The sequence below is a fragment of the Vombatus ursinus genome, unplaced genomic scaffold (assembly GCF_900497805.2).
Source record: "Vombatus ursinus unplaced genomic scaffold, bare-nosed wombat genome assembly UNPS02011014.1, whole genome shotgun sequence".
Classification (NCBI taxonomy): domain Eukaryota; kingdom Metazoa; phylum Chordata; class Mammalia; order Diprotodontia; family Vombatidae; genus Vombatus; species Vombatus ursinus.
This window is the reverse complement of record NW_020950792.1, coordinates 6454913-6482201: the sequence shown is the minus strand read 5'-3', so window position 1 is coordinate 6482201 and position 27289 is coordinate 6454913. Positions and strand designations below refer to the sequence as shown.

The 27289-nt window shown below is 36.9% G+C and overlaps 1 long non-coding RNA gene across 1 annotated transcript; it reads left to right on the top strand.

The window, feature by feature from the left end:
* Window positions 1-3768: 3768 nt before the first annotated feature.
* On the top strand, window positions 3769-19813 carry LOC114038383. The gene is made up of 4 exons (XR_003568566.1): window positions 3769-3834; window positions 10257-10388; window positions 16016-16151; window positions 18769-19813. It is a non-coding gene; the product is annotated as an uncharacterized LOC114038383 (long non-coding RNA).
* Window positions 19814-27289: the final 7476 nt, after the last annotated feature.

The window sequence follows — 27289 nt, the reverse complement described above, 5'->3', positions numbered from 1 at the left end:
CCATGAAATACATTGTATACCTTTTGTCCACATAGCCCACAGTAGGATATAAGGTCCTCAAGGATAGGATAGATTCATTTTTTTGGTTTTTGTTCTCCTAAGGTTTAGCACAATGCTTGGCACTCTGTTAGTGCATAATAAATACCTGAATGGAATTGATTATATAGCCTAGGGCTGGAGCAGTACACATTTTTTTTTAGCAGTTTTCCTGGATTATATTACCCATTTTGTGAACTCCCTACGTCCAAGTCCATACTTGGAAAGGATGGAAAGCTCGGAAAGGGAAGGAAACATCAAATATATAAAAGGCTGCCATGTACTGAAAGCCAGGTAAACAGTATGAATGAATGAATAAAAACCATTAAGTCCTTACTGTGTGCAAAGTGCTATACTAAATGCTGGGGATACAAATGAAAAGACAAGACAAGAAGCTCACATTCAAATGGGGGAGACAACATATATGGAAAGTTTTGAAGACAAGTCAGATGGAAAGGTTCTATGGTCTTTAGAGTGCAGAGGCAGCTCAGGTTTAAATCAATGAATACCTCATACTATATAATGAGATGAGCTCTAAATGAACATACAACTTAAATTTTAAAAAAAAGGTCACATCATAAACAAATTAGAAGAGAAAGGGAGAAATTATCTTTTTTTTGGGGGGGGGACAGCTAGGTCACACAGTGAATGGAACTCTGGCCTTGGAGTCAGCAGGACCCGAGATCAAATCCAGCCTCAGACACTTAACACTTACTAGCTGTGTGATCCTGGGCAAGTCACTTACCCACGATCACCTCACTAAAAAAGAAGAAATTATCTTTTGGATTTATAGATGGAGAAGAGTATGTGATCATGTAAGAGATAGAGAGGATCACAGAGGATAAAAATGCACGGTATTGATTACATGAAATTGAAAAGTTTGCACAAACAAAACCCAATGCAGCTAATATTAGAAGAGAAGTTTTTAACTGAGTAAAAACCTTTGCAACATGTTTATCTGATAAGGATTTCATTTCTAAAATGTATACATACATGCACACATATACACACATATATATCTGTATGTGTATATAAACACAATCAGTTCCGGATAGTATATGCACTTTTCTAATTATTAGCGATTTCAAGTATTTTTCACGATTCTTGACAGCTTGGATTTCTTCCTTTGAAAACTGTTTATATACCATTTATCTATTGAGAAATGACTCTTACTCTTATAAATTTGAATTAGTTTCTTATATATTTTGCACATAATGCCACTATTAGAGAAACTTATTGCAAAATTTTTTTAACCTAGTTATCTGTTTTACTTCTAATATTTACATTAGACTTGTTTATACAAAAACTTTTAAATTTTATGTACATATTTTTTTCTTACATGGCCAATGGGGGATTTTTTCTTTTTGCTTGACTGCATATTTGTTACAACAGAGGTAGGAGGAAGAGAAAATATATTTGTTAATTGAAAAAATAAATAAAAACAATGCCACTCTATTTAATGTTTGATTACAGAAAAACATTTGGTTTGATACAGTAAACCACAACCTTAGAGGCTCCCCAACAAAAAGTTGTTTCCTGTGGATTTTTAAATGTCATCCAAGATTCCTTTCATGCAAGAGATACCTTGGTTAATCTTCTTTTGATTGTCAATATCAAACAGTGCATAAAATAAGGAAATATATTCTTTGCAAAAGTATTCATCACTATCATGGAGAATGTTTAATGTAGTAACCAAATAAAACAGAAATTCCTTATCGATGATGAAGTAATCTAGATTCTCCCTTTTGCAGATAACATTGTTCTGATTAGCCTCATAACACCATAGGGACTACTCAGTGAGATCTATAGCCATATAAAAGAGATAGAACATGCCACAAAGGAAAAACCAAGTGTATAGGATAAAGAATACCTATTTCCCAGAATATAGCATGTCTCTGGATGTTTGTCTATGGATCTTCTTTTAAGGACAAGCTAGAGGAATGGTTTTGCCTCACAATTGAAAAGTCAGAGAAGCCCAGGGTAGAATACTTTTGAGAATACTATGTTTTCAGTGATCTCAAGCTGCATGCTGAAACAAAAATCTTTCTGTTATTATCTTATTTGAATTTCAGAACATCCTTGTGAAATATTGCAGATATAATTATCCCCATTTCACAGATGAGAAAACTGAGGTTGATAGTGGTTAAGAGACTGATCATGATTACATAGTGAGTGTGAAAATTGGGAGCTAAACTTATCTACAGATTCCAAATTCAGAACTGTTTCTGATACACCCTGATGCCTTTCTTGGAAACTCCTTGAGGACAGGAACTCTCTCTTAGACTTCATTTTGTTTACTCAACTGTGGCAACCACATAGTAAGTGCCAAATAAATGTTTGTTATTTGAGTGATTAAAGTATTATAAATAGAACTTGAATGCATTTGTTAATAGTGTTTTTCTGTATATGAATGGTGCCCCAAGATCTCTCTTTAGCTAGAAAATATACCATGTCATTATATAGTATATAATTATTTTAAAACGTAAATTCAAAATTATATACTTTAAAAATAAGCACTTTTCTTATAATGCCAAAACTTTACTGTTTGCTCTTTGACTTTTGCCTAGTTAAAAGAACTAACAACATACTATTCATTTTTATTATAAATATCTTAATCTCAAAACATTTGAAACATTCTTTTTATGAGAATTATACATTTTTTCCAAAAGTAGGATTTGTTCAAATTCTAGGTAAGACTTTTTCATGAATCGTCAAAAAAATTGAACACTATATTTTAAATATCTAAGTTAACTGTACTTTTCTTTAATAGAATTTCTGTTTAAGTGATTTTATTTCTTCTGTAAATTATCGAAACTAGCTTGGTATTGCCACATTTGAACAGTTGGTGGCTCCAATGCTTTGCAACTACCCTGTAAGTCTGACGGCTAAACAAAAGAACTTCTTTTTGAGTACACTAAATTATCAAGAAAATCTTATTTGGGAAAATGTATTGGACACTGTCAGCAATTAAACATTTACCTAGAGTTCAAATTTTAAAATTCAAAAAATTTTAAATAATAAGCTTGTTCTAAACATACGACTACATATATATGTAGATTGTATTTAAATACTATTCACAGAATAAAACTTTAACATAAAAAGAAGCTACAAGATGCCTTCACTTTATAGAAGAGATGAATTATAGTAAAATTGTCTCCAAATTTCTGTAAAGCAAACTTAGTTGAGTGAAGTCTGTTTTTATACTGACTTTTATTGCAAAAACACGTTTTGAGGGGACAAGTCTCTCAACATACTTAGTAAGATAAACAAAAGTGTTAAGATGGTGGGAAGGCTGTGACAAAGTATGATATAAGAGGCCTGATGGTACAGTAAAAAGATCACCAGATTTTGAATTAGAGGTGCTAGTTTGAAGCCTGGCTCTACTACGTACTCCACCACTAATCACTTACTACTTTCTTATTGGCTATGGGCAAGTAACTTCACCTCTCCAGGGCTGTTTGCTCCTATATAAACTAAGGGAGTGAGACTAGATGATGCCTAATGTCCCTTCCATATCTAAATCTATGATCCCTTAGGGATTGTTTCTGAAGTACTTTTAGAATTTAGGCTTTTTTTTTCTGTTTGAAATTTTTCTTGTGCAATCGTTGTTTCCTCATGACCTTTAGGGCAGCCCACAGACATTTCTTCCACGCTTGGTAATTCCCTAGAATCCCTCTGAAGACTCCTAGAACTTAGCTTCCTGTCTCCTTTTGTCTAGTATCCACAAAATCTGATAGAACAAGGCTGTTCCTGTGCTGACATCTCCAAGACATGGAAGCTTTAGTGTTTGTCCTGTGGGTAAGTCTCTTAAAACCCCTTCTGTTTCCCAGGCATTAATGACACGTGGGGGGAAGAGATGGTAGGATGAAAGGGGAGTTGTGTGGGTGAGGGAGAGAGAAATTATCCAGCAGAACCAGTTCTAGAAGATAACCTTTGTAAGAGATCCACGAATAAAGGAAACTGCTGGTGACTCTCCTCCATTGTGCTGAATGTATGAGAAATGGACAAAGAATGTATTTGGTAGGCAGGCTCTAGTTTCTGGAGGTATGGGAAGTGATTGCTTTGGGAAATGGACAGTGAGAGTACTTGTTGCTTTAATTTCTTACTATTTATACCTTACTTTTAAGTCACATGTTTTATTTAAGCTTGGGTAGAGACAGTCAGGGTAGGAGACAGCCAGGGTAGGAGACAGCTAGATGGTTCAGTGGATAGAGTACTGGGCCTGGAGTCAGGAAGACTTCTAAGTTCAAATCTGGCCTCGGATGCTCACTTGGTATGTGATCTTGAGCTAGTCACTTAACCTCTGTTTGCTCTAATTCATTGGAGAAGGAAATGACAAACCATTCCAGTATTTTTGCCAAGAAAACCCCATGGACAGTATGACCTATGGGGTCACAAAGAGTTGGACATGACTGAATGGCTCAACACAACAAAATATTCAGTTAAATGGGGCAGCTGGAGCACTAGACCTGGAGCCAGAAAGACTTTGGTTCAAATCTGGCCCCAGATATTTATTAGTTGTGTGACCCTTGGACAATTTACTTAACCTCTGCCTGCCTCAGTGTCCTCATCTGTAAAATGGAAATAATAATATTTATTTGTAATGCACTTTGCAAACCTTAAAGTGCTATATAAAATGTTAGCTATTTTGATGATTATGATTGTTATTACTGATTGAGATGGATTATTGTCCTGGAGTATTATGAATGTGGGAGTAGCCAGCAGGGAATTATGTTAGGGAACCCTGGGTGCAACATTATATGTGTATACACACACACACACACTCACATATATATATACACACACACACACATAGGAAACATATAGATGAACATATACATATACATATATATACATATATGTGTAGATATATATTTTGTTCTGGACCTGTGATTTCATTAGCATGGAGAACACTAGTCAGTTGAAATTCTTCCCTCTATGCAAATCGGCAATTAATCTATAACTTAACTGTCTAAAAATTTATTTGAGGCACTGAGAATTTAAGTGACTAGTTCAATGACTCATAGTTCCTATGTGTCAAAAACGGGACTTGATTTCAAATCTTCCTGTTTCCACAGCCATCTTGTTATCCACTATTTTATGATACCTCTTACTCTATAAAATAACTTGCTTAAATTGAAAACTCTGCCAGATTGAAAATCAGACTTCTTCTATTGTAATGTGGATAAATTCAGAGGAAAATGTTGCTAATTTAAATAGGTAACCTAAAAATGCATATGATTCTAGGTCATCTTTCTCAGACCGAAGGGTTGGTGCAGCAGAATGTAGGAAAAAGAAGTTGTGAGAGATCATGTAGACTAGAGGTCTGAGCAGCTGGTTGTTAACAGGTGGTTGTTAGAGCAAACTGAGTGAATTGGACTCTTTTTCTTTCTGGCTCTTTCCCCAGTATTCTATCCTTCTCAATCTGCAAGATCAGCTTCAGGGCCAAGAGAAAAACAGAATGTGCCTATTTTTATATTGGAAGGGATAAAGTCATTCAAAAAATTTTTTTGACTTTCAGCAGCATTGACGGCCTCATATCAAGATATTAGTAGCCTTTAGAGAGGTCATGAGATTAAGAAAAAAAAAAAAGGTTGAAAATAACCATTCTAGGATTTGGTCTTGACAAGTTGACTATACCTGAATACTTAACTGCATGGAATATCTGAATATTCTTTTATCTCTAATCTTGAAAGGGCTTTACTTTGAAAAATGTGAAACAAGTTCACATTAAAAAAAGAAGAAGAAGAAGAAGAAGAAGAAGAAGAAGAAGAAGAAGAAGGATCAAGCACATCTGGTAAAAACAAGCCAGATACACTGTGGCTGCACTCTAACTCAGGGATAACTATCTAGGGAGGAAAAGGAAACAAAAGGCTACATGCCAGTAATGATTCCGAATAATACTACTAGAAAGACATTTCAGGGTAATGATTAGCAGCTGGAATTTTCAACTGGCAAGTACATACCATCTGTGGCCACAGCTGTTAGATCTGCTTCTGGACAAGGGAAATCAGAGAAAAAAAATAAAACAAAACAAATCTAGATGCAAGGAAAAAGAAAAAAAAGATAGAAATTGTTTAAGGTTTTATGCTAAATTAACAAGGATTATAAACACTAAGAAAATGTCCTTTCATTTTCACAAAATTAAATAATTTGAGAATTGGAAGAGACTTCAGCGACTATGCAGTTCAACTCATAAACAAAGAAATCCCCACTATAACATCTCCAACAAGTGATCGTATAGCCTCTGATTGAAGACCTCCAAGGAGAGGGAACAGAACATTTCTTGAAGTAAGCCATTCTATGTTAGGATAGCTCTAATTGTTAGGAAGTTTTTCCTGATATGAAGCCTAAATCTTTCTCTTTGCAAGTAACACTCATTGCTCCTGGTTCTGCCCTCTGGGGCAAGTAGAATGCATAACATAACAGTCCTTCAAATATTCATCACAACTACCATCTCTGTGCCCCACCCCCAACAATTACTTTTTTTCTGGGCTAAACACGCCCAATTCTTTCAACAAATTAATCCTCCTCTGTCACGAACTCAAGGCCCATCGCTATCCTGATTGCCCCACTCCGGATATTTTCCAGCTTAACAGTGTCCTTAAACACTGGTGGCAAGAATTGAACGTAGTCTTCCGTATGATATTTGATGAGGGCAGAATAGTGAGATTAACACCTCCTTATTCTGAGAAGCTATAACTCTCAAGCCCAAGATCAAATTTGCTTTTTTTGATCAATCAATAAACATTTATTAAGGGCTTACTACTTGTCAGGCACTATGTTAAGTGCCCGGAATACAAAAAGAGGCAAAACACAGTTCCTGCTCTCAAAGAGTTTATATTCTAATTTTTTGGCTACATTTTCATACTGCTAGCTTCTACTGATCTTGCAGTCCCCCAAAATATTTCTCATAATGGTCCCTATTTGTGTATGTTTTCCCCATCTTATATCTGTGAAGTTGATACATATGCCCAAATATAAGATTTTACATTTATCAGTACTAAATTTGATTTTATTAGTTTCAGCCCAATGTTCTGAAAGCCTACAAAGATCCTTTTGGATTCCTAGTCTATTATCCTGTGTTAGCTATTCCTCCCAGTGTTGTGTCAATGGCAGATTGGATGAGGATACCATCTATGCCTTAATCCAAGTCACTGATGAATTGTTAAATATTAAAGGGCAAAGTATTTATCTCTGACATCCTACTGCAGACCTCCTGTCACATTGACACTGAAGCATGTACTAATATAAGAGTTTGGCCTTCCAACCATTCCTGAATTCATCTGATTGTATAATGTCATCTAACTCATATCTATATTCAGTCAGTCAACTGGTATTTATTATGTGCCCACTATGTGTCTATGGGACATCCATTTTGAGATGTCTAATAGGCAGTTGGAGATCAGAGTTTGGAGGAGACAAGAGAAGTTAAAGGCTAGATAAATAGACCTGGAAATCATCAACCTAAAGATAATACTTGGATCCTTGGGAGCTGATGAGATCACCAAGTGAAATAGTATAGAGGGAGAAGAGAAGAGAGCCCACAGGTGATCAACAGTTTCAGAGGCTACAGGGAAGCCACTTTAGAGTGATACATAGTCAGCTATTGTGATTATTAAAGAGCAAGTTGGGAGATCTGGGTTCGAGACCCATTCCTGGTATTTGATAGCTATGCATCTGTGAACAAGTTGTATAACCTCTGAGCCACCTAGCTGCCCATATGTTCTATCTAATAATAGCTTACATATCTAATAATAGCTTACATAATTCTAAGCTTACAGAGGACTTTGCAGATTCTTCCCTCACAATGGCCCTATAAAGTAGGTGGCTCAGTGGACAGAGCATTAGGCCTGGAATCAAGAAGACCTGAGTTCAAACCTGGTCTCAGATACTTAGTAGCCGTGTGATCCTGGGTGAATCATTTAACTTCTGTTTGCCTCAGTTTTCTCACCACTAAAATGGGGTTAATAGCCCCTACTTCACAGGGATGTTGTGAGAATTAAATTATGTAATCATTATAAAACCCTTAGCATAATGTCTGGCACATAGTAGGTACTACATAAATGTTAACTACTGCTATTATTATATAAAGCATAAGCTAAATTTGCACATGTAAAAATCTCAAAGGCAACTAGCCACTAGAGTTTATCAAATGTTGTTGGTGCATGGGTGGAAGGGAGAAGGGCATGACATGGTAACATCTCTACTGAAAAAAATCATTTTAATAGGTGCATGTAAGAGAGTGGAGAGAAACTTGAGGATGGGAGAATCAATTAGTAGGCCATTGCAACTGACTAGGCAAGAGGTAATAAGAGACTGACCTAGGGTGGTGGCAATGTGGGTGGAGAGAAATGGCAGAAGAGAGAGGGAACATGGAGATAAAAATGATATAAATTGGCATCAACTTGGATATGTGGGATAAGTGAAGGTGAAGAATGAGACAGAACAGGGAAGTTCTGAAGAGGAATGGTCTTGTGGGGAACGGGAGATTGGCCAGGCAGATTATAATACACTCATTCCTGCTTATTCTCAGTGATTCATTCTCTATCACCCAAAACAACAAAATCTAGAGCAGGAATGGGACAAGTACTTTTACAGCTGTGGTTAAAAGGAGAGAAATTTAAAGGGGATCGACCAAGGGAGCTCCTTGACAAATTAGACAAACTTATCAGGAGGAAAGCCTTTGTTTGTAATCTTTGTCCATAACTTTCCTTGCAGAGAGGACATTCCCACTGTTAACAGGATAAAAGGGAATTCTTCAATGACTTTAAAAAAAAAGAAAGGCACAACAAGGGGAGCTATGATTTTGGACTGCTGAGCAAAGTCTGGTTGCTGGGGTAGACAGGGGCACTGCGATGCAGGGACCACACCACTTTAGAGTTTGTGACAAGAGATGGCAAATATACTCTGTCATGTACCAAAGACTTAGAAACATTGATCAAAGATTTAAGAGTTAGGATATATAATATTGAATGGCTTGAGACTAAAAAACAGTAATTGTGAGATTGAAAATTCTCAGGAATAACATCCTGGTATTATAGCCCCAAATGACTCTATTGAAGAAGAAAAGAGGATAGTGACGTATGAAAACAATGTGGCTGCCCAGTGTGGTTGATGTATGCTAGGTATATCAGTTCCCTTCATCTAGCTAAGGAGGAGAATCATACAGCTAGAGATAGCTAGAGTGTCTGATGAATATTCACGGATGCAGCACCTGATGCAAAGGAAGTCTAAGAAATTCTGTGCATACTTAGCCTTATCTGATGTATTTATTATTAGAGAATTCAAAGATACTGAGGATCTGCTTGTCCCAAGACTGGTGTATTTACAAAAGGTTTCTCCTGTTGGTGTATATTTCAATATAAAACAGTGCAGACCCTAAAATCTGCCGACCGTCTAGCTTTTTGCTGTATAGAATTGACCTTCTAATATGGTGTGCTGGTAAATATTTAACAACTGTCTCTCTGGGAAAATGTATGCATGACACAATTTTTAATTTAATCTGCATTATTAACATTCTCTCCATCACTTTCCTAAGTCTGGACAATCAACAAAACAATAAATCATGCCCTGATGTGTAGTGTTTGCTGATTTTGGAGGAGTTAATGCTCACACTGAAAATTTAACAATTGACTTTCTGTAGCTCAGCTATAGGAGCTGGTTCCAGCATCATACTGTCTTCAAGGAACTGTCACATATTAGCTTGATTTTCCCAGATCAGACAAAGATGGAGGCACAGCAGGTGTCAGTGAGGAGGAATAGGAATTCATGTTCTAAAAGTGGGTAGAGACAAAAACAAGAGTAAGTATAAATTAGACTGAGAAATTCCTGAAAGAAGAGTGTCAGGAAAGCTAAAACTCCATATAAACATGTGAAAAATTTGAAAGACAATGAAAAAAATTTGTTTGGTTTGTTTGTTTGTTTGTTTGTTTTGCTTTTTTTTGGTGAGGCAATGGGGGTTAAGTGACTTTCCTAGGGTCACACAGCTAGTAAATGTCAATTGTCTGAAGCCAGCTTTGAACTCAGGTCATCCTGACTCCAAGGCCAGAGCTTTAGAAAAAAAAGTTTTGAAAGAGAATTTTGGATTAGATATAAGAAGAAGAAAAATTTAGGATCCCTGTTTGGGACGGATGAGACAATGATAATGGTCTGTCAGAGAGAAGGTAGAACTAATACTCAACTATTTCCCCCCTTTTTTTCTGTCACTGTTTCATCAGCCGTGATAGTGGGACTACAACCTCTGGAGTCCACCATCTTAATTCCAACATTCGTCATGTGAGAAAGTACCAAACTTCAACTTCTCTCTTGGATGGAGTTCATCTGGGTCAAGTGACTTGAACTTATTGAGGGTAGTTTTTTTCCTCTCCTTTCTTATTCCTTGAGATCCAGTTTTCATAAAAAGTGACTGAACCTGAATAAATGTGTATAAATCTTGTACTGAATGCAATTTTGAAGATATTCAGATAGTGAATTCAGATATTCAGGATATCTCAAAGAAGGATCTCATAGAATGGAAAGATCTTGGGTAATACATACATATATACATATATATATATAGGTTGGTAGTAGTTGATTTATTCTTGGTTACTTCTTTTTAAACAAAAATGTATACATATATACATATATTTAATTATAATTTTAATATTAAATTAATATAAAAATAGCCAAAATGGCTATTTTCCTATTTTTCTAACTCCATGAGAATTGTCTCTGAATTGAGGGTGTCCTTGATGAAAAGAGTAAGAAGGTAAAAAGGTAGGCTTTTGAGGATGATTTTCAATAGCATCTTCATTTATAAAATTAACTAAGGGGTGGAAGCAAATATAAGAGTCTAGCATTATTGTTTGTTAATTATCCCAAAAAAAATCTTGTTAGGGAAAGTTCAGTTTTATAGGATCCATCCACAAAATATTTTCCATGCACATTTTAGGATCAAACAAGACTTTTTAACAGATGCAACTATTGTTAATTCGATTCAACAAATACTCTGTTATAGGCATTGGGGTTTTAGTTAAAGTGATTATTGCATGAATGTGAATTTTATGGAACCGTAATAATTTCTAGTAATTTTCTGTAAAAATATCTTCTAAATTAGCAGAATAGATGGTAAACCCTAATTCTATAATTTTCTGGTTGTTATCCTAGAGCATAGTTTATGCTTTATTTGTTTATATTTTTACCATTGTATAATTCTTAGAGCCTAGATATACTGGATGGGAAGTGTATATTTTAGGCATTTAACTAAAGTGATTCCAAGTCCAGCCTGACTAGAGGATGGTAAAAAGTAAGGGCTGAGCTGATTAGCAATTGTTGCATAGACTAGAAGAATCAAAGGAAACATTGATCAAGATTGTAGAAATCACCAGGTATTGGAAAGTACCCACACTAAGTGTTTTGTCATAAAGTCAAATGGTTTATGGCCCCTTTTTATGAGGGGCACTTGGCTTGACAATTCATTCATCCTTATATAATAAAGAAATTCAGAAATCTATATAATAAAGAATTTGATGCCTGTCATCACTAATAATCCTTCTTTTCTTTTGCAGTTTGAATAAAAACATTCCAAAATTGCATTTTTATTGAAAGCATCCTATTTGGATTTGAGATATATATAACTTTATTAAATCTGACCTTAATGGAATGTCCTTCCAGTTTGTTAATTCAACCTTGGGGAATGGTTTATATTAAAACCTCAGAGGAGCTATATTTATCAGCTGTGATCATTAAGGGGTATCTATATCAGTAGTGTCAAACTCAAATAGAAACTGTAGGGAGGGATGACTAAACCATACATAAGGATCCCTGCAGGCTGCTTATTGACTTAGAAAACCACATATTAATGTTAGATATGTTCTATTATATTTTATTTATTTTGTTAAGTATTTCCCATTGACATTTTAATCTGATACCCAAGGGCCCTGTGTCACCTCTGATTTACATGAAAACGAGATGAAGTAGAGAGAATTAATGTGTTAGATTTGAGTCCCAGAAATGAGGATGGTGTAAGTCTGGCAGTAGTTCTAATATGGTATCAAGAGAAACTATTATAACTAGCTTGAACTGAATAAGGTATGTCTGCCTCACTGTATGTATTCCTCTCCCTTATGATTACTAGCATCCCCACACCTCACTTTGCCTTGTTTTTGTTTTTATTTCTGCTAGTCTGGTCAGCCATGCCCCCTAGGGTGAGACTCTCAGGGTCCCATTGCCATGGTACTCTCCCCACCCCAATTCCTCGGGCACTATACTTTCCCTCTAACTCCTGTGAGGTACCAGGGGACTCTGGTATATAGGCCAACTACTCATACCCATGATTAAACTTCCCTCTTCACCTCCTTTGCCACTACTATCACTGACACTAGCAATGTGGCCTTCTACCTTCCACCAATTGTCTTCACTCATTACGAAAAACATCTTAGCTATGGCTTTGTTAAGAAGAAACTACTGGGGGCAGCTAGGTGGCGCAGTGGATAGAGCACCAGCTCTGAAGTCAGGAGGACCTGAGCTCAAATCTGGCCTCAGACCAAACACTTGACACGTACTAGCTGTGTGACTCTGGGCAAGTCACTTAACCCCAATTGCCTAAAAATAAAAAAAATAATAATAATTAAAAAAAAGAAGAAGAAACTACTGATCTACTCAGTGTAAGCAAAAGGGCAAAAGAAACTCGAAGGAGTCCTTAACCAAGATTATGTTGAAATCATCTAGGCACTAGGAAGGTCGTTTATTACCCATACAGACGTTTGGTGATAAAGTCAAATGTTAATGGCCCCTTTTTGACGAGGGGCAGTGGAGTGACAGTCCACTCATCCTGATACCTGATCCTCTTTTTAAAGAGCCTAGGTTTGGTGTCTTTATCATTAATAAGCATTCTCTTTGCATTTTGAATAAATTTATTTTAAAGACTCCTTTTGATAGATAGCATGCTAGTCATATTTGCAATATAATCCTATGTGAAATGAGGTTGCCTCTGGTGCATCTTTCAAGGATTCTTCAATAATTTTAAGATATGGGTAGGAAATACGTTGTTAGAAGAAAGGCTTTAAGGTGGCATGTTACTTTATGCTGAATCAAAAGCCTTTTTATAGCCAACAAAAAAAAATAAGCATAGTGGGATATTGTATTCTCCACATTTTTCAGTCATTTGTGTGATGGTAAAGATGTGACCTACTATGTAATACTGCTTATGAAAAGCTTGTCTATTATTTACTAATCCTATAATACAGCATGCCTTGGATGTATGCTTATTATTCTCATAAACATTTCATATAGATGAGAAAGGAGGCACATAAAAGGTAGTTGATAATGTTCTCCTGTTGACTTTTTTGGGGGGCATTAATAGGATCCAAGATGTTTTTTATCCCTGTTTTTGGTATATTCTCATCCTTCAGATAATTTAAGTATTAATTCCTCCATAACAATGGATTTACCAATTCTATGACTCAGTTTCCTTCATCCAGATAATCTGGTAATAATTTTTCAGTGGTATTTAGAGGAGTATCACTTAATCCCCTTGTAAGCACACGGTTTAGAAGATTCAAAGAATTAACAGACTTATTTACAGATGAAAAAAAAAACAAATAGAACTTACATCAGGGCTCATAGGAAATTATGAGAAACATCTATGGACAACCCTTTCCCAGAAGCATCTATATTTGTTAGATAATGGCAAATGTATTGCAGTATAGGAACAAACATTTTCTAACGCTTGCATTTAGGGAAAGAAAAGGTGACTGGTCAATGGGGATCCTAGGTTCTGTTTATGACCTTTACATTGAGGTTACTTACTCCATTGTACAAAAGCAGGAAATTGTCTTAGATGAGTGAGTCATACAGGTCCATATTTCCATTAGTCTACGCTCCACTTGAGATATGGCTGGCTGGCATATCTTCTCAGAAGAGGGGTGGCCCTTGACAGTAACTACTGTATCTGGGAAAAACATAAACAATTTCAACAGTCCCTAGGACTTTCAGTCATTGCTTTTCTCTTGCATGTTGAATGGTGTGAAGTATAACAAATGTGTTTGTGTTGGACAGTACATTGTAGTGAGCTCTTTCTTTGCCTTTGAGAAATTTGAGCCCTCCAAACACTCTTATGTTTCCATTCCTTCCTTGGAATTAGACTAGATTCTGTGACCAAGAGACAGCAAGGCACAAAGGAGCCTTGGAGTCAGGAAGAACTATGTTCAATTCCTGCCTTTGATATATACTTCTGTGTGATGCTCAGCCAGTGACTAACCTCTAGACAATCGTCCAAGACTATGCATAGCAGAGAAGGTGCCAATTTACGTTGGTAAAAGGAATTCCTCTCCAGAGCTTTCCTGAACCAATGAAGTCACAGACCTAGTTCCTATCTCCCCTCTCTGTGAATGTATTTCTTGTCTTGCCTCTGATTCTCTCATACAGGGCTTATGACATTTTAGAAGTGGCATGCCATCTTCATTTATTTACTCTAATTTAAGATTTCATGGGTTAGAAATAGAATTTAAAGATTAGAAACTCTTTTAAAACTAAATTATTTTGCATGTAAGTTACCATCTAAAGATGTTTAAGAAGCTTCTATTAATATTCAATTAAAATGAAGATATTTAGCATGATCTTTTCCTTTATCTTACTGTTAGTAACGCTTTTTTTTTTTTTGCCTAAATTCTCTAGCTGTATTGTGTCTCTATATTCTTCACCAGAATCAGACTGCCACATCTGGGCATATCTCTGTTACATTTTGAGAGACTTATAAAATTCAGAACCTTTTGACCTTGGAAATAGTATGTTTTGGTACGTTTTATATAACAAAACAGAAACAAATAGCTTTATTCTTGGGAAAAAAATGGCACTTGTGTTTATTGGACACACAAGATTAAAATGTACATTGATGACATCGGAGAAATTTTACCTTAAAACAAAGATGCCAATCTATCAGGTAACTGATTTAGCCTGATTCAGTATGGTGTAAAATGAAAGTCCCAGAAGTCTTTGCAGAAGGAATTTTCGCTTTAATAAAAAAGTCTAGCAAAACATGAGCGTGATAAAACATTTATAAAGAAAGGAAATGTAAGGGGGTCATATCTATTTTCTAGGACCTTACTTGGGTGTGTGGCCTGAACCAGATTAAAATGTAATTGAGAAATATTTGCAAAATAAATAAAAATACAATAAAACACAATATTTTATTTCAAAAATAGGTCAATATGTGGTCCATAGGGGTCCTTATGTATGTATTAGTGGCCCCCCATTTCTATATGAGTTTGACACCACTATAAATCTAAGGGAAACTGAGGTAAAATGAAAGTATATTATTTGTACTTTGCTCATATTTCATGTATCATTCTATTAGCTCCGGGAATTTAAAAGTGTGACTGGTGCTAGCCAAATGGGGGTGCTGTTCTCCTCTGGAAGGGAGAACAGTGAAGTGGTCCTGGTAAGGAGAACCAAGCCTTCTCTCAGACTTCACTATTCTCTTTTCTGGAAGGGAACAGCACCCCCACTTGCCTAGTCACCCAGTATCAATTCATCCCCAGTTTCTCAGGAAGACACATATAAGCAGAGAAGTAGGAAGTAATTTGTACCTACAGAAATTCAGTCTCTACTCCGGGGACTCTTTGTTTGGTGCTGGGGAACTTTCAGAATTCCTGGCACTGGATTTTAAACCATATGTTATAAATCTTGGGCAAGTCACTTAACTTATATCCTATTCCTAGCTGGAATATATTCAGACACTGACCAGTCCCCCTTATGGTTAATTTAGACTTTCCTAGGCTTGAGGGAACTTACAGAGGTCTTCTACGGCAGCAATGTCAAAATGCTGCCCATAACTTTTCCAAGGGCAGATTTTAGGGATCATCTTGGGTTACAATTCTGTCTCATTTTACATATAAAGAAACTCATACTCGTATAGGTTAAGTGACTTGATCAGGGTCATAGAGGTAGTAAGTAGCAGAGTTGGAATTCTTTAAAATCACTGTTCTTTCTTACACAGGGGAGGATTCCCACCCCCGCCCCCACCTATGGCCAAAGTCATCTGTGATGGTTGGATGTAAAAGAATCTAATGGCTGAAACCAAGGACCTGATGACCCTTGTGAAGAAATGTGGCCATCCCAATAGTCCTCAAAAAGTATACCATATGGTTGGATTCCATTACTGTGCTAACTTTTCACTTTCTTTAGTGGAAGATTAAGTGAGGATCTTTTTTACTTAGATCACAATACAGGAATTCTCAATTTTTTTTTTTGCTTTTCATTTCTGTAATACCCATTTTCAACTATAATACAGCAAACAAGGCATTTTAAATTACAGAAACTATTTTACTACATGTATAAATGAATCAGTGTATAATGTGTATACAGAGAAGGGTAGTCACAGTCACATAATGTCACATCACTAACATCTTAAAACATTGTTTATTTTCTTCTGTGATGATCCTCTCTAATTTGCAAATGGGTTGGCACTTCATAAAACCTGATATAGTGAGTGAATGTATTTCTTTGCTATTCCCCCTTACTTTTTGAACTCTAGCTCAAGACTAGGGCCTTTACTTCTTCAGCACTCTTAGTTAATATGAGAAAATTCTCTTTCTTTCCCCTTCTCTGTATCCCACTGATATACTGAACATCCAGCTTCACCATCTTGGAGCTGCTCATTTCTCATTCAGAGTCATCATAGTTTCCTACTGATTTATTTATTGTTTAGTGATTTTAAAAAATTTGGGGGGGTATTTTATTCTATATCTTCTCACCCCTGAGCTACTATTGCACTATTTATTTTTTAGCCAAGGACATGCTTTTATTCCCTGTGGGTATGTGTGTGTGTGTGTTGTGTAGACATTTCAACAAAAACTCCAAACAAACCAAATATTCTTGAACTGGTTTATTTGTTTAGCTTCTTTAATGCAAGTATAGGGAATTTGAACTTTACCTGGTCACCAACTGGAAAATATATTGGTTTTGAGCATAAGAGTGACATAATCAAATTTATATATAAGGAAGATTAGTCTGACTGTGGTGTAAAGGAGAGATGGGAATGAGGGATGCGAAGTAAAGGCAGGAAGATATACCTTTTAGGATGCTATTGCAATACTATAGGTTAAGACAATGGATTGACATTCTAGGGTGGTGGCAGCAGAAATACACGAGATAATGAGGATGAGAGAGATATCATGGTTGTAGAATGGATATAATTTAGTAGTATATGAGGGAAGAATCAAATATTATACTCTTTAAAACACTGAATGGGTAAGTGGTGGAATCATTGACCAAAACAGTGCAGTCAAAAGGTGGGAAATTATCAGGAAAGATAATAAAATATGATTTTAGGAATGTTGCATTTGAGATGACAGTAGGAAATTTAGGTGAAAATGTCTTATAAACAATAGATGAGAATCTGAAGCTGAGGAGAAAGGTCAGGGTTAGAAACAAAGATTAGGAAGTCATCTATATGATGGTATTATTTAAAGTCATGGGATTGTCAAGCGAGAGAGTGGAGAGAGAAGAGAAAAGAAAAATATGACTGAGGTTTCAAGCATGGGTGATGGCGAGAATGATCACTGACAATGAGAGAGGAGTGAGTTGATGGCTGGATATCCATGTTTAACAGAGTGTTAAAAATATAAGATGAGATGGACAGGACTGGAATGAGAAATCAGGGAGTAAGATCAGCATAGAAGTTTGAAGTCTCCTGTTCTTCTTTATAACAACAACAACAACAACAACAATAATAATAATAAATTCACATTTACATATGTAGCACCTATCTCACTCTGAATGCCCCATCCTCTCTCTGGGCAACAGAGTTTTTGGCTCATAGGACTGAGAGAGGAAGTGTCAATGAGACATGAAGAAAGAGCCATGGTTGTAGAAGTGGAGTGCCTCACTCAAAAAGAGGTATGCCAAGGCAGCATGGAGTTAATAGGTTTTACTTCTTTAGGGATTGCTGCTGGGTATACTATCCCTGTACCATGTACATGAGGTCGCTAAGGCAAGCAGTCATTGAAGTCCTTGTCTATGACAAACAGGTGAGATCAAGAAAAGAATCAGCCATGGGAACATTGAGTTTCTCCTGAGTCCATGTCCTTATGTTGGAGAAGAATCTGAGTCTTTGCCTAGTGACCAGTCCTTTGGAATTCATGAGTCAAAAGTGAATTTTGAATTGTTATGTATTATCTTCCCTCCTTTGCCTGCTCAAAAGCAGCTAGGTACATAGTGGATAGAAGTTCCTGGAGTCAGGAACCCAAGTTCAAATCTGGTCTTAGACACATATTAGATACATAACTTAGGCAAGTCATTTACCCTCTGCTTGCCTCAGTTTCCTCATCTGTGAAATGGGGGAAATAATAGCACTTACCTCCCAGGTTGTTGTGAGGATAAAATGAGATTGTATTTTTAAAGCATTTAGCATAGTACCTGGTACATAGTAAATGTTTAATAAGATCCTTCCTTCCTTTCTTCCTTCCCTAAAATGTGAGTTTCCTAGAACTCCTAGATTCAAAGCAACTTCTATACTATCTGAGTCCAGGATCAATGAGAATGGATTGGTAGATGTTTTACTATGAATTGTTCATTGCTTTTATTGGAGATATGGAAAAAATAATGTTTTAAATGTCCACAGTAGGATCCTTGTAAGTAATTTCCAGTGTCTCCCTCCTGTGTCATCTGTGGAAGAAAACTAGTCAGATGTGCTTGCTAGAGACCCCACTACTCCTTATAATCCCATTGACCCTTACCTGTATTTTGAAGGTACCCTGATATGTGAAGGATGAAGAACCCAGGAATGCAGGATCATCACTGATCATTGAGTTCCTTGCTCCTACTGAAGTAACCTGAACAACCCTGGTTGTGTCTTGGATTGCCTCTGTCCCCAGGTATATTCTTGAACTACCCTCAACAACAGCTGTTGTCAATTGACCCTGCCCACCCTTGCGTGTCTAATTTTTGGTTTCATTATCTTGTGTCAGTTAAATTGTGACTGTTATAAAGGACTAAAGCTTTTTAGTGTCACTGACTTATTTGCCTCTTTGACAGCCTCTAAGTCCCAAAGCAATAGCAACAAGCTGGGCCATCTCTTGATTCCAAATCCAGAACACATTCTCCTATGCCAAAAGTGTATAGATAAAGAAGACTAGAATATTGAGGATTGAACTTTGAATAATGGTCATAATTAGGGCTCAAAAGGAGGAAGAAAAACCAGTAGAAGAAGGAATAGAGGGCTAGGAAGGAAGGAGGGAAACCAGATTAGTGTACTATCATGAAAGTCAAGACAGGAGAGAATTTCAAGAGGGAGAGAGTGGTTAACAGTGTCAAATATAGCAAAGTGGTATAAGAGAATGGGAAGAGAGAAAGAAAAAAAGTTAGATTTTTAAAATGCAAAGGTCATTTGTGACTTTCAAGTAAGCTTTTAAAATACTGTATCCTTTAGCCTATTGGCTGGAGGTTAAGGAGGAAGTGAATATTGAAGAAATGAAAGCAGTGAGTGCATCATGAGTTAATGAGAAACTTGGCACTGAAAGGAGAGAAATAGAGCATTAGTTAAGAGGAACAACAGAAGAGTCATCCAAAGTAGGGGAGGCCTATGAACAGTTTTCATCCTGGGGGCAGAAAGATGGTTCTCCTGTAAACTTGACACATTCAGAGTTGGTTCATGTGGATAGAGAATTGTTCTTTCCTCCCCTTCTCTAGCATGAGTCCTGTCATAGAATCCTAGCCAAAGAAGATAATTCAGGGATGGTCAAATAGAAAGACTTCCCTTTGCCTAGAAATGTGGGTTTATTGTAAACAAATAAGGAGAATTAGACTGTTAATTATGTTACAATTACATTTGTAAAATAATGTCACATCTAAGGATAGTTATTATTAGGGCTTACATACAGATCTTATGAATAAATAGCAAAGATGAAACAGATGATAAAAGAAATCTTTAGATGAAACAATTAAAGATCAATTATGACAATAGTACATAATGTGGGGAGCTTCTGGAAGTACTTCCTTTTCATTAATCAAGGATAATTATCAATTATAAGGCTTAATCATTAGTAGAGTCTTTATACTTTGCATTTTGAAAAGTTGATGATAATTGGTCTCCATATTTAACTACAAGTGCTCATTACGCTGAGGAAGGAATGACTAAGTTTTTTTTTTTTTAAGAGTTTCCTCCTTGTCTGTGACCTTGTACAACTCACTAAACATTTCTTAATCTCAGTCTCAGAAATTGAGGTACATTTTGTTTACTTTTTCTGATATATTTTATATATATATATGTATATAATTTCAGAAAATTGTAGCATTTTAGAGTTGGAAAGGAGCAGAGAGTGCATTTTTTTTAGCCAAACCCCTCTTTTTACTATTGAGGGAAATGATATTTGTGAAACAGGGGTAATTCTATCCTGTTTCCATGACATATTATTGCAGTTGCTTTCTTGAATAAATTCTTGATGTCAGCTTGATTTCTTGTCATTTACCTTTTAAAATAGAGACTGTGCTATAAGTCAGTATAAGTTGGCTTCCTTTCTGAAAAATTAGCTCTTGAGCCAAAGGTTGAAGAAACCACTCGTTAAGTTACCTTCTTGCCCTCCATAACATTATCACCCTCCCTGAATTTATCAATATCTTTTGAGTTTTATATCAGTAGTTAAGGAATTATTATAATAATTGTTATTACTTATGTTGGAAAAGAGGATGATTTAACTATTAAATTCAAAAGCCTGAACCACTGGCATTCCTCTCCTTATTTCACTTGCTATAACTTAATGAGGAAATATCATACAAGATTAATGAATCTTAGCATTTTATTGCCAAAGACCATAATCAGGTAATGTGTGTGTGCTGCAACTAAAGACAAAAATGGAACTTTATGCTTTTAACTCTTTGTTATTTACTTGATTCAACATGATATGTGACATTTGAGGATGTTAAACTTTTGAGTACCGGATAATCAGGTTTTTATTGTTCCTCCTTTTTGCAAGTTAAAAATCATAATGATGGCTTGACAAAAATGGTCCAAAATGACAAAATGCAATATTGACTGGATTTTGGGGAAACAAACACCCTATTACATTGTTAATGGAATTGTAAATTACTTTTGGTGAGAAAGTGTACAATTTTAAAACTAGGAATTTTGGTAAATACATGACAATTGCTATAAATGAAAAATATTTTAAATAAATTTTGATAAATGTAGGTGATAGAGTATTATCATAAAACTTTCTCCCATTTAAGTAATGGCTCTAGATTTCACTAAAGAGGTTTTATTGTTTTCTTAGGCTCCATGCAATTAGTATAATGCCATCTGCAAATTGTACCATTTTTAGGAGACCCTCATTTTTTAGAACTTTATTCAGGACACCTTTCAAGACAACAGGAAATACTTTGGTGAGCTTATATCTTTTTATTTAAACCTAACTTAATGCTGATACTCAGAGGAAACTTGAAAAAAGTAATCACTGTAGTCATAGTGGCATTTCTCAGAATCTTGCATAATTTTAAGTATGTGTGAGATGATTTGTCTGAACATCTTCATTGCTGTATTTTGCTCTAAGTCAAATGCTTCCTTAAAAATGATCAATAATCGGGTCAGCTAGGTGGCGCAGTGGATAGAGCACAGACCCTGAAGTCAGGACGACATGAGTTCAAATCCAGCCTCAGACCAAACACTTGACACTTACTAGCTGTGTGACCCTGGGCAAGTCACTTAACCCCAATTGCCAAAAAAAGAAAAAAAAGAACAATAATCACGGCAGGATCTCATACTTGTGTCTGCCTGCAAGGAGTTTACAATCTAATAACAGAAGATAACAAACAAAAGGAAACTGAAAAGGCTCAGGTGGAGAGGAGGGGTTGGGAAGATGAGGTGGGAGATGGGAGATAAGATACATGAAGGCAAATTCTAGAGGAGTGCAGGGGGTGGGGTGGGAACCAATGAGACTTCTAGCCTGGGTGCCCTACATAAATGAAGGATTTGGGAGGAGTTCTGCATCTCTACCTTCTCCTGTCCTGAACAGGAGAGTGGATCTGCTGCATCAGAGTGCCTGCAAAAAGGGCCAGCTAGGTGACACAGTGGATAGAGTACTGGCCCTGGAGTCAGGAGGACCTGTGCTCAGATGTGGCCTCAGATACTTGGTACTTGACCCTGGCCAAATTACTTAACCCCATTGCCTAGCAAAAAAGCAAAACAAAAAACCCCCAATAAATTTCCTACAAAAGCCTATTGTTTTTGTGTTTTTTAAAAAGGATATCCTTGATGCCTGAATATACTATTGTCTTAAAGGCCCCAGTGAAATCCATAATAATAGGAAAAGTGATTCCTCTAACCATCCACACAAGACAAACAAGCTTTCCAAGTAGTTGTCATCAAATTATTTCATGAATATATTTATATGTGATATAAATATAAATATATATGTATATAATATAGTTTTTTTTAAAAGGCTGCTCAAAACTTATTAGTTTCTGTTGAGTGCAAAGTAAACAAGTTACTGAGGCTACTGGGAAGCACATGGATGATTCAGATGGTAAAAAAACAAACAAACAAACAATAATGTGGTTTCTTTTATTTGTTTTTTGGTGTTTTGCTTTTGTTTTCTTTTAAAATGTACATAGATACACACACACACATCAGAACTACTTCTACACTTAAGCAACCTGTCTATTCTAAGGGAATAGGTGGAAGAGGGAAGGGTGGGGAGGGGAGGAAAGGGGAGGAAAGGAGAGGAGATGGGGAAATGGGCTCTGATGCCTAGCACACTTCAGAAGGGGGAGCAACAAGGAGGGTGCTGCTACTCATGCAGAGAAGGCCCAGTGCTGGTCTTGCTGGGCTCACTGACATGCCACTTCTTCATGGCCTCCTGAGCCAGGTCACAGGTGATCGTGCCATGAGCAACCTGGAAAGTTCCTGAGTGCTCTGGGGCTTCCCATACTGTTGTCATGAATGGATGACTCAACTTCCCAAAGAAGAAGCTTGCCCACCAGTGGTCTGGGTCTGATTTGGGAAGACCAGGATGATGGGGGATCACTTCCCCAGAATACTCAGCCCTCCACAGGAGCTATTGTGGAAGTGGAGCCCAGATGTCTTCATCTTCAGTAGTAGCCATGAGTTGCTACCAGTGAACCGCTGGACAGGATTGCTGCCATGTTGCTTGTTCTTGTGATGACGTAAACCTTAGTGGCGGCCCCTGAGCAACCCCTGTCAGGTAGTGGGCTGCAGCATATGATCATGGGTGACCTGCCTTGAGGGAAGGGGGCGGTAGGCCACAGAGCCCATTTATAAAGGATATCATGGGAGGATACTCCACGGCAACGAAAATGTGAGAGTTCTTTGGGTTTCTATGTAATATAATTTTGACAAGCCCTGCACATGGATAATATGTTAGTGTTGGAATGGAATAGTGGGGAATCAGACTGGAATCATGTCTAGAAATTTTCTCAGTAATAACATTTTGCTCCCCAGTTATAAAAGAATATCTCTTTTAATCAGTCAGTCAGTCAATCAACTCACAGACATTTGTTCAGGGCCTATTATGTGCCAGGCACTGGAGATATAAATGCAAAAGTGACCCTGACCCTGACCTCATGGAGCTTATATTCTACTAGGGAAGTAAATACTTTGCCTTCAAAGTGCTTATGTTGTACTGAGGGATACAGTACATATTCTACTATGGGAATAAATACAGGTCATTTCAGTTGTATCTGTATCTTCATGACTCCAGTTAGGGGTTTTCCTAGCTAAGAGATTGGAGTGGTTTCCCCTTTCCTTTTTCAGCTCATTTTACAAAGGAAACTGAGGCACATAGGATTAAGTGACTTACCTAAGGTCACACAGCTAGTAAGTGTCTGACTCCAGATTTGAATTCAAGAGGATGAGTCTCCCTGTCTCCAGGCCTAGAACTCTACCCAATGTGCCACCTAACTGTCCCAATTTAAAGGATATATATTACATATAAACATAGGTGAGGAGGGAATCCTTTGCAGATAACAAATTCCATAATCTCTAAAATATTTAGGAAATAAAAGGATAACACATGAATTAGAGTGGCTATTTAAAGCCCAGATGGTGACTATTAGATTGTTCCTGAGTCATAAGAAATTTAACTAGCTTTACCTGTAGCAATAGGGGAGTACCCTCATTCAAGAAATCCCCTTTAGATTTCCAGTACACATTTGCTTATATAAATAGCCCACTATACTTTGCAATTTAAGAAAGCTTTGCTGCGTCTGATGCAACTTCAAAGGCAAACCTCCTTGGAAGATTCCCCATCCCTTTCCCCCCAAAAAAGAAAGGTACATTTATCAGTAGATAAAATAAACCTGTAAACCTTTTATTTTGCATGATACATTCCTTGAAAAAGCACATTTTGCCAGTCTTTGGCCAAAGAAGCATCCCCCATGCAAAGTCATGGCCAATCAAAAGGCAGAAAAAAATTTCAAAGTGAAGATCCAGAAGTGAGAAGCAGAGATAGCTCTTCATCTTCTCACTAATTAAAATTCTGAGAAGTCCGAAGAAAAGATTGAGAAGCATGGGAACAGAGATAACACCCCAGAAGAAAGCCTAAAAGGATAGAGATAGCCCACTTAGGTCGTGTTCGTTCCCTCTGCTTCACTGTGTGACTAGACGAGCCTTGGGGAGCCTTAAAAACTATGCATCAGGAGGCCTTGTTTCTTCCTAACCACTACTGGCCAGCTGTGGAAAATGTATCATTGTATTTGTTACTAAAGAAAAATGGAACCAAGGATGTGTATGTGTGTGTGTGTGTGTGTGTGTGTGTATTTTCCTTTGGAACTGACTACTGCTTGCCTTTTGCCCAGGTGGTATAAACTAGCAACTAGTTACTAGATTCCTGCTTCCCCAGAACAATACCGCATTCCTGTTTCCTCAACATTTACAAGCAGAGTGAAATCGTAGAAACAGAATATGACTTGGAATCAGAGGACCTAGGTTTCAATCTTTATTATCCTGCTAGTGACCTTAAGACAGTCATCATTTCTTGGGCCAGTTTCCTTATCTTTAAAATGATGGTGCTGGTTTAGATAATCTCAAAAATCCCTTCCATCTTGAATCTGGGATCTTAGTCTTTTGTTAAATTCAATATTAAATATTATCAATGTAGCTAAAGGGGTGCACTTTAAAATTCTAGTAGTATCTGTGTGCCTTACTTTTAGAAAACTCTTTATTATTTAAAAATTTACTTAGGTATGTGATAAATGAAGGCATGATTATTTTTGCCACAGAAGAATTAGTCTTAAGGTTTATTCTTTCCTTTGACTTTTGATTTTATTTCTGAGTCCATATCTGTATAACTGTTTTGTAAAATTTTAAAAACTGGTTTGATTCTTCCATGAATTTTTAAAAATAAGTTTAATAGAAGACCTTTGTCCTTTACGTCCCAGTCTGTCAGTCAATAAACATTTATTAAGATCCTACTATGTGCCAGGCTCTGTGCTAAATTCTGGGGATACAAAGAAAAGCAAAAGAAATCCCCTGACCTCAAGGAGCTTACAATCTAATGGGGTTAATATTGAATGTAGCTTCCCTGTTTCCACATATTTTTAATGTAAAATGTTTAATACTAAGTCCATGACTATGTAATTGTTTTGCAACATTATAAACAACTTGTTTATTTATATTTGAATTTTTAAATTAATATCTTGCTTTTTCAATCATATTAATTTTCTGGCACCAGGACCCACAGAATTGTTTTTATGTGCCTAACACAGTGCCTTGAACCTCGTTGGGGCTCAAGAAAGCATCTTTCATTTGATTTATTAATTTTCTGAGCTGGCACACTCAGCATTATTCTGCCAACAGGCAGGCTGGTTTAGTGGCTAGAGTATTGGATCTAGGATCAGGAGACTTGAATTTGGATCCTGTCTCAGATACCCATAGCAACTCATACCCAATTCCACTTAACCCTTCAGAACCTCAGTTTTTTCATCTCTAAAATGGGGATGTAATAATACTTATACAACCTATTGCAAAGGATTATTGCAAATAAAATGCTTTGCAAATCTTAAAGTGCTACATAAATTTGGATTGTGGTTATCACTAATAATCTCTTCATTTATTCTTGTGGATTTTTCCTTAAAATCCCTTTGGGGATATGACTATCAATTCTTTCATGTACAGAAAATCTTGGAAAAACCAAAAAGGAGAGGAAAGTCTTTGTTTCGTTTTTTTGGCAATTGGGGTTAGATGACTTGCCCAGGGTCACACAGCTAGTAAGTGTCAAATGTTTGGTCTGAGGGCAGATTTGAACTCAGGTCCTCCTGACTTCAGGACTGGTGCTCTATCCACTGCGCCACCTAGCTGCCCCAAACTGCAAGCTTTTTGAGGACACAGTTTTATTAGTCTTTGTGTTATTCCCCAGTGCCTAGCACAGAACACTGTACATAGTAAATGGTTATTAAATGTTGGTTGAAAAAATGATAAAATGAATTATTACCACTTTAGAAGTCATTCAGAATACCATAGTATTATTATTTTTAATGCTAGAACTGTAGATAGTTATCTAATCCAACTTCCTTATTTTATACTATCCACTTCAAAGAAAGATTAAAAATTCCTATTACAATAGCAGTGAGTACTTTAAAAAGAAAAAGTGGGTTCTCATCCACTCAAACATAGACATTATAATAGATGTGATTTTAAAAATCACTAGCAAGGTCCTACTATTAAGTACTGCTGACTGTTTTCTTGGGGACAGATTCCATCACAGGCAACTTGAACAGAATTCCAGTGGAACGAGAATCTTGATAAATGAAGAAAAATCTCTTCGGCCCAGAAGTCGTGTTTGATATCTCTTTAGGAGTCTCTCTTTTGCAGATCTTTTCTGTAACATGCTTTTTGTTCATTTGTTTCCACAGCGAGGCTCCTCTTTGAGGCTCTCCTGAGCTTGGTTGAGGAGGGTTAGTGGCAGGGGGGGAGGGGGGGAAGGGGCTAGCTCTGGCCAGACATGCTATGATGTCACAGACAGGGGTGGGCTTAGACCTGAACAATATCTTGAAATTGGGGAAGCTGGGCGCGGGGGGGGGGGGGGGGAAAGAAGAGGGCGGGGTTTCTCACTCCGAAGTAGGCGGGCTAGGGTTTCAGGTTTGCAGCTGGAAGCTGAACCAGTGGCTCTGAGAGGGTGGAGGTGCTGAAGCTTTGGCGGCTGCAGCTGCCGCAGCAGCAGTGACCACAGATACTCTCCCAGCCCCCAGGCAAATAAATGCAAACTCCCTTCCGCTGTGTGGTAAAGACCAGATAGCGTCCCAGCTGGCTGCTTCGGCCTCA